The following is a 15,059-nucleotide window of genomic DNA, read 5'->3' on the forward strand; positions in this document are numbered from 1 at the left end:
TGGGGGCGCTCTTGCTTTGGATTTCTTGCATCAAGCAGGAGGTTGGACTAGATGGCCTACAAAATATCCTCCAAGTCTAATGAATGCCTACAAAGTCTGGCTCTCTAATGAATGCCTTTGTTTTGATCATTACATTTCCAACTTAAGATTTGTCTCATTCATACATTACATTGTTAGGCTTACACGTAAAGAAAAAAAGTTAGATGCACACCTAAAAATATAGATTCCAGAGGCACAGAAGATTGTTTCCCTTCTAATTTGCAATAGAAGATAATATTCTACACTATGCATACAGTACCATTTCCTGCATTCAAGTAAAGCAAAACATAACAAAGAAGAACTTAACAGTGGTTGGCAGAGAACTTTTTTGAAGTATTAATGCCATCTGGTTTAACAACTGCTAACAACATTCTTGGGCTAGAAAAACCATACGATGTCTAATGAACTCATTATTGGCTTTGGAGCACAAGCTGCATTAAGATCTAGCCAGCATAGTAAATGGCTCTTAGCCAAAGTTATTTATGTCCAAATGTAAAGCCTTTGTGCATAAAAGGTAGGGCACATAATTAATCAATCAATCAATTAATCAATTAATTAATAATTCCCTCTCCATGCCCCAGTTCAGTTTAGACCAGATCTCTTTTATCCCACATATTTCGACTGGTCCACAGTGCCACAGGCAGTCTCTATGGCAGTGCAAGTCATGGCCAATGATCAGAATGCAAATGTTTCAGGGGTAGGCAACCTTTGGCACTCCAGCTGTTGTTGGGACTACAACAACTCCTATCATCTCCAGCCAAAATAAATTGTGGCTGGGGTCAGGGATAACGGGCATTATAGTTCAATGCCCACCAGCTGGAGTGCTAAATATCCCTGAAGTCTATTTAGTGTTTCCAATTAAGACCTTTTTGTTCACTCAGGCCTTTTAAATTCTGATCTGATTTTAACTGATTTTTAAAAATGTCTTTTAAATTGTTTTGTATTGTATTTTGTATTTTCTTCCCCTTACCCCTTTCTTGGTCTGTTATGATTTAATGAAGCTATTCACACCACTGAGCGAAAGCGGGCTAATGCGGCCCAACCCATTTTCATGCAGTCGTGAGAACCACCAGGCTCGCGGGCAAGCCCAGTGGTTCTCTGGAGGCTAGCCCGCCTAAAATCCCTTCCCCTTAACCCAGGTAAGCGGAGAGAAAGCTCCGCTAATCCAGGTTTTCAGGTTGTGAGACTCCACGCTGTGGCAACACACAGGGAGACCCACGACTGGGAGGCTCCATCAAGCCTCCTGGCCTCAGGGATCAGCATGCCCCCACATACTCACACAGGGCATGCTGGGACTTCCAGGGGCCAGGCAGCCCCCAATCCCCACCACCCCTACTGGCTTTGTGATGGAGCTGGTAGTCGTGTGGGAGGCCACATGAAAAATTAAAGATATTGTTGTAGTATTCATGCTGTCCCAAGTAGCCTTCTGTAGTTGATGTGTTGTAATTTTATTGATGCCCAAGGTGTCGAGATGGTGTTCAAGTTCTTTTGGTACTGCACCAAGGGCACCAACAACTATTGGCACCACTATTGTTTTCTTTTTCCAGAGCTACTCAATTTTAATCTGAAGGTCCTTGAATTTCATTATTTTCTCCATTTGTTTTCCATCAACTCGTCTATCCCCTGGGATTGCAATATCAATTATCAGAACCTAATTCTTCTCAATAACTGTCAGATCAGGCATATTGTGCACTAAATGGCTATCAGTTTGTATTCGAAAATCCAAAAGGATTTTTGCCTCTTCATTTTCTATGACCTTCTCAATTGGATGACTCCACCAATCCTGGCTTGCTGGCAATTTGTAATTCTTGCAAAAGTTCCAGTGGACGTTGTTGTGTCATTCCTTATAATCAGTCTGAGCAATTTTCTTACAACAACATACAAGGTGCTCAACCGTCTTATCCGTTTCCTTGTATAATTGACACTTACTGTCTTTCTGAGTCTTATCAATTTTTGCTTTTATATCATTTGTTCGTAGTGATAGTTCCTGGACTGCAAAAATGAGACCTTCCATTTCTTTCTTCAATGTCCCCTTCTTTAACCACTGCCATGCAGTGTTATCGTCGACTTTTAATTCTATGTCATTAAAGAACTGATTGTGCAATTGTTTGTTGTGCCATTTTTCTTGTCGATTCATCATCTGCTGTTTTTTGTATTCATCCTTCATTTCATTTATTTTCAATAGTCCTGTCTCACTTCCTGTAGCATTTCTTCTTGGCTTTCATTGACATATTCCGCCAATGCTCATTTTTCTTCTTTAACAGATTGTTTGACTTGCAACATCCCACGTCCACCTTCATTTCTTGGCAGGTACAACCTATCAACATCACTTCTTGGGTGCAAGGAAATTATTAATTATTTTTATTATTATAAATCAGAAAAAGTCAGAAAAAAATTAATCCTGCTGCAAACCCTTGGATTCTTACCCCAAGCCACGTCTTTTGTGCTCTGATTCACTGTAGCAGTTTCCTGCTCTGGTGACTGTCCTTTTCCAGGACTCCTAGAAGATTCACAGCTGCACTGCGATACAATCTCTCCCTCAAGGCATAGTTACATAACCAAGAACACCTATGTGGTATTCTGGGATCTTAGTCCAATTTAGCGGCCCTTGTTTTCTTAGGCAGGAGATCCCACAATTAACCTTGCTCACTCTTGTGTGTCAATCATGGACTATTTTGAAGTGTGCGCTTACTGTGAACTCTGAACTCCTCACAAGGTAATAACCAAGGCATGCATATAAAAGGAAATTTCCCAAGAGTTTCCCTTTCAACAACTTTCACCCAACTCCCACACACTACTTTTTAAACTCTCTCCACTTTAAAATGCATAAGGAATCCTGAAAAGAAAACTAAAGAAGAAGAAATAACCTCCATCCTTAGGAAACTAAAAAACACCACACCACCACCAGGGGTAATCTGTAGTAGTTCTTGAGCCAAATTCTGGAACTGTTGATTAAAAGCTCCATAAAGTTTATTTATTTTTAAACTCCAGAACATTTAAGAAGTCATTTGAGGGTTCAGTGGGAGCTGCTGAAAGGGAAGCAAAATTCCAACAAGCCCATGGGTCTTGAGAGCACTTCTGGGGTGCATTCCATGCCATTCTGTATATTGTAGTTGACTCCAACCTACACAGAAGCAACTGAAAGCTCCTAGTTAATCAGGGGCTCTTTCCATCCAGTCAGTTCAATGCTTGGTGAGAACCTGACTGAGCAAACAGATCAAGAATCTTTAAAGCCAGGGGTGAAACCGAGGACCTCCAGATGTTGCTGGCCTACAACTCCCATCATCCCTGGCTACTGGCCATGGTGACTGGGGATGATGGGAGTTGTAGGCCAACAACAGCTGGAGGGCCACAGTTTGACACCCCTGCTTTAAGGGATGGCTATCCCAGAGCTCTTGCACAGGAAGCCCAGAACAACCAAACTACTTACAAATGCTTAAAAATATATACACCACTTCTTTCCTGGAGAACTCAAGTTGGTTACAAAATTAAAATATACAGTAATTCAAATAATTACAATTAAAGCAGAAACAGCAACTAAAATCAGCAAATCAAAGTCAATGGCCGACATACTGCACAGCTTTATAGGGGGTGAAGTACCATCCTCATTACTAAACTAACTGTGCAGGCCTTTTTTCACAGCAATAGATGGGCGGCGGGGTGTGTGTGATTTTTGCTTCCCTCCCCTCCTCACAAAAGCTCTTTTTGTGTCCAAGAACATGTCCTTGAGGGGAGCATCGTCCTCATGGACAGACTCCTGGACATGAAAAAAGATTCTGTGGGGAGGGGAGGGAAGAGAAAACTACTTTTCTCTCCGACCACTCATAGCTGCAAAGCAAGCCTCACATGCAGTAAATGTAATGGCTCCTTGCGATGATGGAGCTCTTGCTCTGCCCTCATAACGGTGAGCTGCATATCAGCACTCCATTTAAAATTATCAAGAGTGATCAGAAAAACTCAAAGTAGCAAACAGCACAAAAGGTTTAGGGAACATTCTAAAATAATAACATCTGAAATAATGTATTTGAACTACATGTAAAGACCAATAGAGTGCCAACTGCAGTTCAAATGGCAGAGGACAGGGTCAGCTTCAGAAAAAAAAGCACACTGACTAAGACTAAAGGCGGGGAGAGTGAATTTTAGAAATATATGGAAAGAATCCACTTGCATCTTAACACTAATTAAAAAAACGTTTATTTTAAACACCTGAGCTTTCATAGGCCGAGTTCACACATAACACAGCACCTGATGTTCTCCCAGCCTAAGATATGGAGGGCACCAGAGGCTGGCACTGCAGATGATCACATATTTTGGTTTGTTGGAAGTAGCTGAGCTGAGCCAAAGCCATGCCACCAGCTGGACATTATAGCAAGGTCCTGAATGCTATCCCAGCCTGCACTGTGCCATTTCACAGACATTGGTTCCAAAAGCAAAGGGGGTGGGCTCACCTCAATTGAACTAGAAGTTCATGAAGAGCATGGGTTCAGACTTAACACGTACTTGAGGTGGAGCCATACCTACTTTGTTAAGCCAACTTCAGATCTTGGTTACAGAAGTCGGTTTACATCCCCACCCAAACATGATGTTCCTGCCTTGATGTGGGTTTAGAAGATTATGGTTTTTAGTTACCGACTTTGTAAGTAAGTTCTGCATTATGTGTGAACCTGCCCACTGGTCCACCTAGGTCATCAGATAATAAAACAGATTTGGGTCTGTTAGAGCCGGTCACAGAATTAGTTAATGGAATGTTTATACTCAATTTTCTTCAATCTTTAAAGGGACATTTGTCTATGATACACTTGAATATTCAGAACTGCTTATTTTGTGAGAAAAACTATAGTCTATTCAGGCCTGCTTGACCCAGCGGAATTTAAAAAAATAAACTCATTTTCTGCCATATGCCTACCACATATTCTGTGTAATTGATGTTTGGGATCAACAAGCATTTGAATGATGACTGATATGTCATGCTTAATTTCATGCCTAATTCAACACATATTCACTTCTAAAGTTCGATTTTAATTCAATTGTTTCTGTCCCTCAGAGTCCCAGCATGCTATCAGCTGTGTATATATTTGTTCTTGGCAAAGAAACAGTTTTTTAAAAGGTCACTAATGCCCATTTTTGGATCACATGATCCTAACATGCCAAGTTGATTAAACAGTTCAATAATCTGAGCACCACAGCAAAGCACTAACTAAGCCTTCCCACAGTTCATTTAGATAACCAATGGCGCCATTTCTCAACACAAATGGCCTGCAAGCTCCCCTCTGAGAAAAGAGTGTTTGACTTTTCATCTATTCTTCTGTCATTTCTGGAACACCAAAGCTGTTCCATGATGTTCTTCATGCTGACACTGGCTTGAAGACTAACTTGACCAGCCCATTTGGCTTGGCAGGGCCATAAAGCAAATGAAGCTTTTAGTCAAGTTAACATTCCAGAGTCAATACTTGGTTTATTCACTGATGGGATCATGCTAAGGTTATCTGTGCACTTGCCAGAAATAAAATATGTACCCCTTTAGCTCAGTGTTTTAACAAATTTTGATACTTAAAGCACAGGTTTTATTCTGGATTGAAATTGGAGACACATTTCATCCTGCTCTCAGAAAGATATATTTGTATTTCCTCAGTCTGCTTCTAGAACTATAGGATGGCATCCTCTCTAGAATTGCCGCACAGCCCTGCTAAGATTGTCCTACCAGCATCCCATGTTCCCTTTTGCCTAATTGTGCACGATTAAGAGACAGGAACATGCTTTCAAGGATTCCACCACACCTGACAGGTAGTGTGCATCCAGGTACATCCTTGAAATGATGTCACTGTCCAAATATTGGCATAGAGAGGGAAGACCAATTGGATTCCTTGCTGTACTTCCTGTACTAAATTCTGATAACCTTGTTTGCATAATGACAATCTCTCTCTATAAAGGTCAAGGTAATGACTAACACTTCACATATAACAATCTTCCTATCAACAGAATCTCCGCATTAAAATCTAAATGCTTTGCAGGGATGACTGCAAAATATAGCAAGTGCTCCCCACAAAATATCTCTCGCTCCTTCACCAGACTGAAACTTGACAGCAAAGTACCAGACAATACAGTCAGAATATTATGGTCCTATGAAGAGGCGCTCTTACCTTTGGACTTCGGGGCTGAGGTCCGGGGCCTTCACACCCCCTGGGACCCCCTAAATCCTCTTTAGTCTGTCCTGGGTGGTGTGGTCTGTGCCCTCAAGAACCTAGGTGTTAGAAAATGTTGCCTAACTTGCAGTGGGAGGGCTTCCAAAGGCCTTTTGGTCCAGGCTCCAAAATTACCCAGGTGCACCTCTGGTCCTATGCCTCGAATTAATTATTTTAAAAGGCCTCCATTATTTAAAGCCTCATTCACTCACTCCACTATCCCAGAGCAAGCAGCAGAAGCCAGTGCCATTAGATAGGTAGGAGACTTCTCCAGCCTCCCAGGAATCAAGCCAACCCCTTTGCTTCCTACACGGCCAGGAACCAGGCTGGGTGGGACCATGTGTCATCTCCCCTGTAGATTTCAATTGGTCTGATACTGCCCTCTCAGCCCACCCCATTCTTTCCTGCCACATGGTCTTGGGCAGGGAGAAAAAAGTAGCCCATAGAGCAGATTGAAAGGCTTGGCCTAACTCAAAGATATAGTGAGGCTATTCCCACGATCACTGGAAAGCAGGCTAAGGGAGCTTAGCCCACTTTCCAGGGATCATGGGAACCACCGGGCTCGCTAATTCCCCCTCCCCTTAAATGAGGTTAACGGAGCGCTCAGTTAACCTCATTGTTTTGCTTGTGTGTCGCCGTGGCACACGGCAACACACGAGTAGACCCCTGACCAGGAGGCTGCAGCCAGCCTCCCGGCCTCGGGGGTCTCTCCAGGATGCCCTGCATGCTCACACGGGGCATCCTGGGACTTCCAGGGCCAAACTGCCCCCCGATCCCTGCAGCCCCTACTGGCTCTGTGATGGAGCAAGCAGTTGTGTGGGCAGCCGATCTGGCCACCCAGGGCTGCGCTCTGATCATCTGCGGGAAGAGAGGGCTTAGCTCGCTCTCCCTGCAGACCCGACAGAAGCTTTTCTCACGGATCATGAGAAGAGCTTCAAAATTTTCTAGGAGGAATCTGCCCCATTTTCTGAAAAAGTTGGAAAATGTCAAGCAAGCTTCAGTCATAAGGTAAATACACTAACAACATTAATTACCATAACGCTATATGTATTTATTGTATGTGTAGGGTGGCTGATACAGATAAAACCCCTGGTTTGCCTCTTTTGGGGGAGGAACTCAAGTTTCATTTGCTAGATTTGTATGGATTTTGGGTAAAGTGTGTTTTTGGAGGAATGAGGATTTTCTTGTTCTTATTGTGCTTCATCAGTATGCTTTGTGCTGCAATCTTTTTTGTGCTGTAAGCAAGCACACATTAATAAATTCCTGCTAAACTAACCTTGCTTAACCATAGAGAACTGTCCAGCAGATGCTTCCTGCTATCAGTATTAGCTGATAGCCTTATAACCAATGCTATTTACTTGAATATCTGGAGATTTTTTGATCACTCCAAAAAAGTACAAACCTCATCAAATCCAGACACTCTTAAAACAAATTTCCTAATGTATGCATAGGCTTTGAGACCTTGGACAGAAGCCATAAGAATGAAGAATGCTATAAACTGCCCATATCCCTTCCCTGCTCAACACATAAAGCTTCGTTTTTTGCTTTAAAAAACAAAACAACTTTGACACTAGTTGTGTACTACCATAACTGAAGAAGCACAACACTGTTTCCCCCCATCCTCACCATACTACAAACAAACAATTAAAACTGCATTAACTTGACCCAAAATATTCCAACAAAACATTTTAGTCAAAAAAGGAAGGGGAAAAGGAAGAAAAAGATTAGCAGCAGCACTCTTGCTGGGGAAAGTAGGAATGCAAAGAATACCAGAAGTAAAATTCAGGAAGCAATCAGAGTAATGTAGGGGAAGTGATAGCAGGATTTGAAAAAACAGAAGGTCTCAGATAATCCACTGCAGTGGGTGAGCAACTGGTTTCCTGCTCAGTTTGGAATTCTGGTTCAGTTTGAAATTCTGGTGCTACACAGATCTTTAGTTGCAGCCATAAAACATGAATTCTGGCCACAAGTTTCACCAAAACCTTCATTTTCCTCTATACATGTCAGTACAGAAGATTACTTAGCTAGCCAGTTTATTTGTACTGCGATAACAATCTTATCCCTTTGATAAAGTGTGATTAAGCCCACCTCAAAAATATATATGAAGAAGGGAGGGTGGGACATAATAACAGCCCTGCTGGATCAGGCCCAAGCCCTATCTAGTCCAGCATCTTGAGTCACACAGTGGCCCACCAAATGGAAGAATGAGCAATGGAAGGATTAGAAAAAGTGCAGAAATCAGTTAGAGAAAGTAAATTGAAGGAGGGGAGAGATAATTAATAAGAATAATAAAGGAGCTGGTGCAAGAATTGCAGCAGTGGAAGACAGGTTTAAGGCAGGGATCCCAAATGGTGGTTGAAGAGCTTTCCAACAGGTTATAAAAGGCTTGTTGGTGGTTGGGATGATCAGAGTGGTAGAAACAAGAAATGAGCTTATTGTAACTTCTGGGTAAGAGGTTTTATACGAGCCAAATCAGTTAACAGAGACAAATATTCTGTTACTGGATCCCATTCCAAAACAAGCTTGGAAGTCACCGATGTAAAGGGCAGGAAGGCATCTGAAACATCTTTCAAAATGTGAGGAACAGAGAAGAACACACACACACACATCCTGCCCATTAGCAAGAGAAGGCCAAAGGCTTCCAGCTCAGAGGGCACCTGGAAACCAAGATTGTCTTGGTTCTGGAAACCAAGATTGTCTGCCCTTCAGATGTTGCCTTCAGATGTTAGGGGCTGAGGATCATTGAATATACAAAGAAAAGGCCATGATGCCCTCCCTCTCTCTCCCATTTAGGTTTGTCACTTGGCTCTGCTCCTGTGCCTTTAAGAGCAGCCTGGCATTCAGAAATTAAACAAGCAGCGCGTTCTGCATCCCTTTTCTAGAAAAAGCTTCACCCTGTTGAACTTCGGTGTGTGTTAAGCTGCTGTTCAACGAGCAGGAGCCGTACAAAGGAAGACAGCAACTCCTACCTCCTAGAAAAGCACAGCCCAAACCTGTGCTTTTTCTTTTTGTGGAAGAAAGAACAGGCTGCCCCCTAAACCCCACGAGCAGCCTTTCAATCAGGTCGAAGACCCTCCTCAGCCCAGATTTACGGACAAATCAGAATTTTAGGGTGAGGGAAGGGGAGTCTTCCCAACCCGCCGCCTTCCCCCATTGGCTGGCGTCTCTCACAGTTCCAAAAAAGATGAAAGTCATTGCGCACGGACTGCACGCGCCGCGATGCTCGGTCATGCGAGACCGGCGGCCACGCGCTGCTCACCTTCTCTTGGCCTCTTAAGCGCAGTCAAGCCCAGTAGCCGCCGCAGCTCGCTCTGTTACAAAGTAACTCTCCAGCCGCAGCCGAAAGTCCCCTCCTCCCGGAACCCGGCAGTCCAAAATTGGGCATTTCAAAAGGGCTTAAGCAGTTTTAGGCTTCGTACGCTGTAGTCTGCGTTCGCAGGAGCTGCTGGGATTGGTAGTTCCTGCTTCCATTCAGATGCTTGGCTCACGGAGCACCCCAGCACTACAAGCCCCAGCATGCAACGAGGCGGCTCTCATCGGTGCGATTTAATCCGAGAAAAGGTGTCCCCAATATCGTCAGCCGGCGGGGCTCAGTCCTGAGGGCTGTCTAACTGCCCTCGTTGCTATGGTTTGTTCTCGCGTCGGGCCTGAGCAAAAAGGCAGCTCTTCGCCGCCTTCGAGACTGCGCGAGCCGCGAACCTCTGCAGCTGACGTGCCACTGCTGGCATTGACGTGTGGCTGAGGCTGTTCGCAAGGCAATTCCATGGACGTTCAGTAGGCTGGAGACAAAAAGCGGAACTGTATATGTCTGTCTTTGGTTACGTTGCACTAAAACTGTTAGAGAGAGGGCGAGAGGGGATGGAAAAGCCGTGGTTGATAAGTACTGAGAAGAAAATAAACCAGTGGGAGTTACTTGCCATGCCAATAAAACACGTTTAAATTGGGCAGTGCCGTGCCAGGATGAGCTCCTACATCGATCTCCCTGAGAGATTAAACCAGCCAACGAAATTAAAGCTCCACAAGGCTCTCCCACAAGGGCACGTGTGTGCTTCTGTTAAGCATATGCGAAGTTTAGAGGACGTAAAGGTAAAGTGTGCCGTCAAGTCGATTTCGACTCCTGGCGCCCACAGAGCCCTGTGGTTGTCTTTGGTAGAATACATGAAGGGTTTGCCATTGCCTCCTCCTCCGTAGTCTGTGATGATGCCAGGGGCTAGCAAGGTTGGAGTGGGCCCAGAGAGACAAGATTTTAAAATGCCCCCCCCCACCCCACTAAAGCTCAGCTCATTAAGTCTTAAGAACATCATCCTAAATTATTTTTTTAAAGGTTTTGTAAATTGTGGATGATTTAGTGGTACTAGAGCAAGTCATTTAATGGTACTAGAGCAAGACATGCTGTTCTGGTAGCTCCAGGTTTTAACACTCACATCAATTTCGAAGGATGAATACAACTGAAGGAAGCCCGGGAGGGTGCGTGGCTGGGGGACTTAGTCATGTGACTTGCCTCTGGGGCCCCCCCCCCAAGGCAGTGGGCCCCCAGACAACTGTCTCCCCCCCTTGCCCTATTATAGTTATGCCCCTGGATGATGCCTTTCATCTTCCTATATCGCTGCTGCCTGATATAGGTATTTCCCATTGTCTGGGAAACATACCAGCGGAGATTTGAACTGGCAACCTTCTGCTTGTTAGTCAAGCATTTCCCCACTGAGCCACTTAAGGTCACCTTTTAGAACACACTCCAGTTTAAATAGTGATGCACCTTTTGGAGTGTAGCCCAACACCTGTTTCAAACAGGAAGCCTCTCTCAAAAAGGCTTTGGGTCAGTGATAGTCAACTGCTTGATGGAGGGATGGCCATGGCCAGAGGTGTTCTTACCCCCTGGACTTTGGGGCCAAAGTCCAAGGCCTCCACAGCCCCTGGGGCCCCCCAAATCCTCTTTGGTCTGTCCTGGGTGCTGTGGTTGCCTGGCCAAGCATGATGATGCTTAATTTGCAGGGGAGGGGGCCCTCCAATGGCCTTTGGGTCCAGGCTCCAAAATTACCTAGGTGCACCTCTGGCTGTGGCAGCCATTTCCCAGCTAAATTGCTTAGGGGACACCCAGCATTTATTTTGTGATGGTATTGGTGTAATGACCTTGACTAGGGAGCATTTTGGCCCCTGCTGCCCCTATAGGCAGCCCTCCCAATGAGAGGATGTCCCAGAAGCCTTTGTGACAACACAAAGGCCCCTTATGTGGTGCAGGGAGGGATAGGTGCCACAAAAGGCAGCGGGGGCAGATGTGGTCCATGGGCTTTCAGTTGGCTTTCTCTTCTTTAGGTATAAGATATTTTGTCTCAAATAGGGCTAAAAAGTCCATATTGTGTGTGTGTTCTAAGAAATTGAATTAACCAAATTGGAACCAAGTGTTCTTCTCTGGGCTTGGCCATAAACTCAGCAGAGACACTCAGATTCAGAAGACTAGACCCAGCCCTGTAGCCAGGCATGGGCTAGGATGGACCTGGCCCTTCCCAAATTTTCATCAGACCCCAGACCTCCCAAGGTTTTTCTGGCTCTTCCTTCTTGGTATACATTCCAAGTGAGCTTCTATTATTGTGGCTTTGAATAAGTCCCATGCTTTCTGGAGTGATTTGATCCTCCCGACTTTCCCTTTCAGCTTCCTTTTTACCAATCCCCTCATTTTTTAGAAGTTTCCTCTTCTGAAGTTCAACATATCTGTTGGACATTCTTGGCAATGCTCCACTTATGTATAAGTTGAACTGAATCACACTATAGTCACTGTTCCCCAATGGTTCTACATCTCTGACAAGGTACACCAGGTCTTCAGCACCACTCAGGATTAAGTCCAAGGTCACCTTCTCTCTGGTTGGTTCTGCAACCAACTGTTCTAAGGCACTTCCTAGAACAGTACTTAGAGGACTCTAAGGATGCTCCCCCCACCCTGGAAAATCTGTCTCCTGAGGCAACCACCTCACCTTGCCTCACAAAAGGGCCATCTCATTATGTTTGTAATATATAAATGTAAAATGATTAAATGCATACGTAGAAATGGAATATGTGCATGCAACAAACAACTTCATCAACATTAAACTGCCTTGCGATTGTTTTAATGAAAGGTGGTATGCAAATTTAACAATAGATAAAATAAATTTAACAATAAAATAAATCAACACATCTGATAACACATGTAAGCACCAGCGAACCTGTATCAGCAGTGGCTCCCCAGCACATCTCTGTGTGACATGTTTGCCACAGCACAACATGTGAGGCAGACTTCCTTGGCGACTGATGCTTAATCCTTGGAATTAGCAATGCAGATGAGATGTTACAGTGCTGGCAGGACCAGACAGGAGACAATGATGAAATTGTGAATAAAGTCCATTGTAAACCATCATGAAGATAAAATACAGGAGAATACAAGAGGGGTTTACCATTGCCTCCTCCCATGCAGTGTGAGAAGATGCCTTTCAGCACCTTCTTATATCGCTGCTGCCCGATATAGGTGTTTCCCATAATCTGGGACACATACCGGTGGGGATTCAAACCAGCAATCTGCTGCTTGTTAGTCAAGCATTTCCCCGCTGCACCACTTAAGGTGAGCTAACAGAGTTTTTATGAAATGTTTATTCTGAAAGTTGATGGCCATCTGTTTCTGCCCAACCCTGCAATGCCAACTCCACTTCCACATGAACTTATATTTCACTTATATTGAGTTTCCTATCAACTCACTAACATTTGTCCACCTGCCAACAACAGTCCTTCTTGAGTTATCTGACACAAACTCTAGGAAGTGCTCACCTATGATACTATTAAAGAGCAAATCAATGGCTAGGATCAAAGGACTGTGCACAGCCAGAGGCATTCTTACCCCTGGACTTTGTGGCCAAAGTCCAGGGCCTCCACAGCTCCTGGGGCCCCCCAATCCTCTTTAGTCTGTCCAGGGTAGTGTGGTTGTCCAGCCAAGCATGAAGATGCTTAATTTGCTGGGGCGGGGGCGCTTCCAACGGCCTTTAGGTACAGGCTCCAGATTACCTAGGTGCACTTCTGTGTACAGCTGACCTTACAACAAATTCTGTAATCCCAAGAGAGCATTTTATTTGTTTTTTCTCCAGCTTAGCAAACACCCTTTGAAACTGAGGGGAGTTTCAAAAACACACATTTGCCATTTGGCATGAAGGTCACCTGTTCAATAGGGGGAAAGTCAAACAAAAGAATGCGCAAAAGTGCCATCCTTCCGATACTTGTCATTAATTAGATTTACAGCTTTTAATGTTTTTAACAGTTGTAACATTGTATTAAATTGCAAATTGTTTTAATGTTTTAATTTGTTCTGTTTTTATTGTAAACTGCCCAGAAACATTAGTTTTGGGCAGTATAAAAATATGTTGAATAAATAAATAATGTCTGGAAAAGCCCCCAAATGGAAGGGATGAACAACCTCTATGTTCCATTTGTGCTGCTTTTTCCATGCATATAGCACACTATTGTAGGAGGCATAGCTCCCACCCCACCGATGCCCACCACCTGCAAGTTATTTAGCAGCTGCAGTGCTTTGTAAGTGAGCTTAGAAGGGAATGTTTGGTTGACCAGCATTTTTCTCATGTTCTTCTTGAGTTTTTAATTAATATTTTCCTCAGTAGGGCTCTGTGGTCTATGGAAATGAAGCAAGCTAGGAGTTCAAGGTGAGTGGCACTTATTTATACTAAACACTCTGGATTTCACAGTACTCAAACAGAAACCATGGACATAGTCCAGTGAATGTGTCCAGTACTTGCAGGAAATACTTCGTCACTGTTACTTGACTTGTAACAGCACATTGCAACAGTTTGGCTAATGATACCATTGCAAAAGAAATAAGGAATACTCTTTATTTTCTTGAAATTACAAAAGCCTCCTTTGTATTTGGCAAAACTTGCTTACAGGTGAAACTCGGAAAATTAGAATATCGTGCAAAAGTCCATTAATTTCAGTAATGCAAATTAAAAGGTGAAACTGATATATGAGACAGACGCATTACATGCAAAGCGAGATAAGGCAAGCCTTAATTTGTTATAATTGTGATGATCATGGCGTACAGCTCATGAAAACCCCAAATCCACAATCCCAGAAAATTAGAATATCACATGGAACCAAGAAGACAAGGATTGTAGAATAGAACAATATCGGACCTCCGAAAAGTATACAGTATACTGTGCTTGATTGGCCAGCAAACTCGCCTGAACTGACCCCATAGAGAATCTATGGGGCATTGCCAAGAGAAGGATGAGAGGCATGAGACCAAACAATGCAGAAGAGCTGAAGGCCGCTAATGAAGCATCCTGGTCTTCCATAACACCTCATCAGTGCCACAGGCTGATAGCATCCATGCCACGCCACATTGAGGCAGTAATTGCTGCAAAAGGGGCCCAAACCAAGTACTGAATACATATGCATGCTTATACTTTTCAGAGGTCCGATATTGTTTTATTCTACAATCCTTGTCTTCTTGGTTCCATGTAATATTCTAATTTTCTGGGATTGTGGATTTGGGGTTTTCATGAGCTGTACGCCATGATCATCACAATTATAACAAATTAAGGCTTGACTTATCTCACTTTGCATGTAATGCGTCTGTCTCATATATCAGTTTCACCTTTTAATTTGCATTACTGAAATTAATGGACTTTTGCACGATATTCTAATTTTCCGAGTTTCACCTGTATAGTACAACTATTAAATCTTCCTAAGTTGAAAATTACTGATAACCTTATCCAAATAACAAAATACAAATAACAAAAATATTGTGTGAATCAACTCCCCAGTTATCAGAATTGCCAACAGTAGTGAAATAGTCAGTTCCAAGTA

At 43.5% G+C, this 15,059-nt stretch overlaps 1 protein-coding gene across 2 annotated transcripts in view; it reads right to left on the reverse strand.

Moving 5' to 3' along the window:
- SLC26A5 (solute carrier family 26 member 5) overlaps nt 1-11,369 on the reverse strand; it is a 55,927-nt gene extending 44,558 nt beyond the window's left edge. Inside the window, exons 1-2 of one of the 2 annotated variants that reach the window (XM_053252920.1) lie at nt 11,352-11,369; nt 9,481-10,000 (exon numbers count right to left, since the gene is read on the reverse strand). The gene's annotated coding sequence lies outside the window, so the exon portion shown is untranslated. Of the gene's footprint in view, nt 1-9,480; nt 10,001-11,351 lie in introns of those variants that run through there. The other variant, XM_053252919.1, reaches the window with a different exon arrangement.
- Nucleotides 11,370-15,059: the final 3,690 nt, after the last annotated feature.

This window comes from Hemicordylus capensis, chromosome 5, assembly GCF_027244095.1.
Source record: "Hemicordylus capensis ecotype Gifberg chromosome 5, rHemCap1.1.pri, whole genome shotgun sequence".
Lineage (NCBI taxonomy): Eukaryota > Metazoa > Chordata > Lepidosauria > Squamata > Cordylidae > Hemicordylus > Hemicordylus capensis.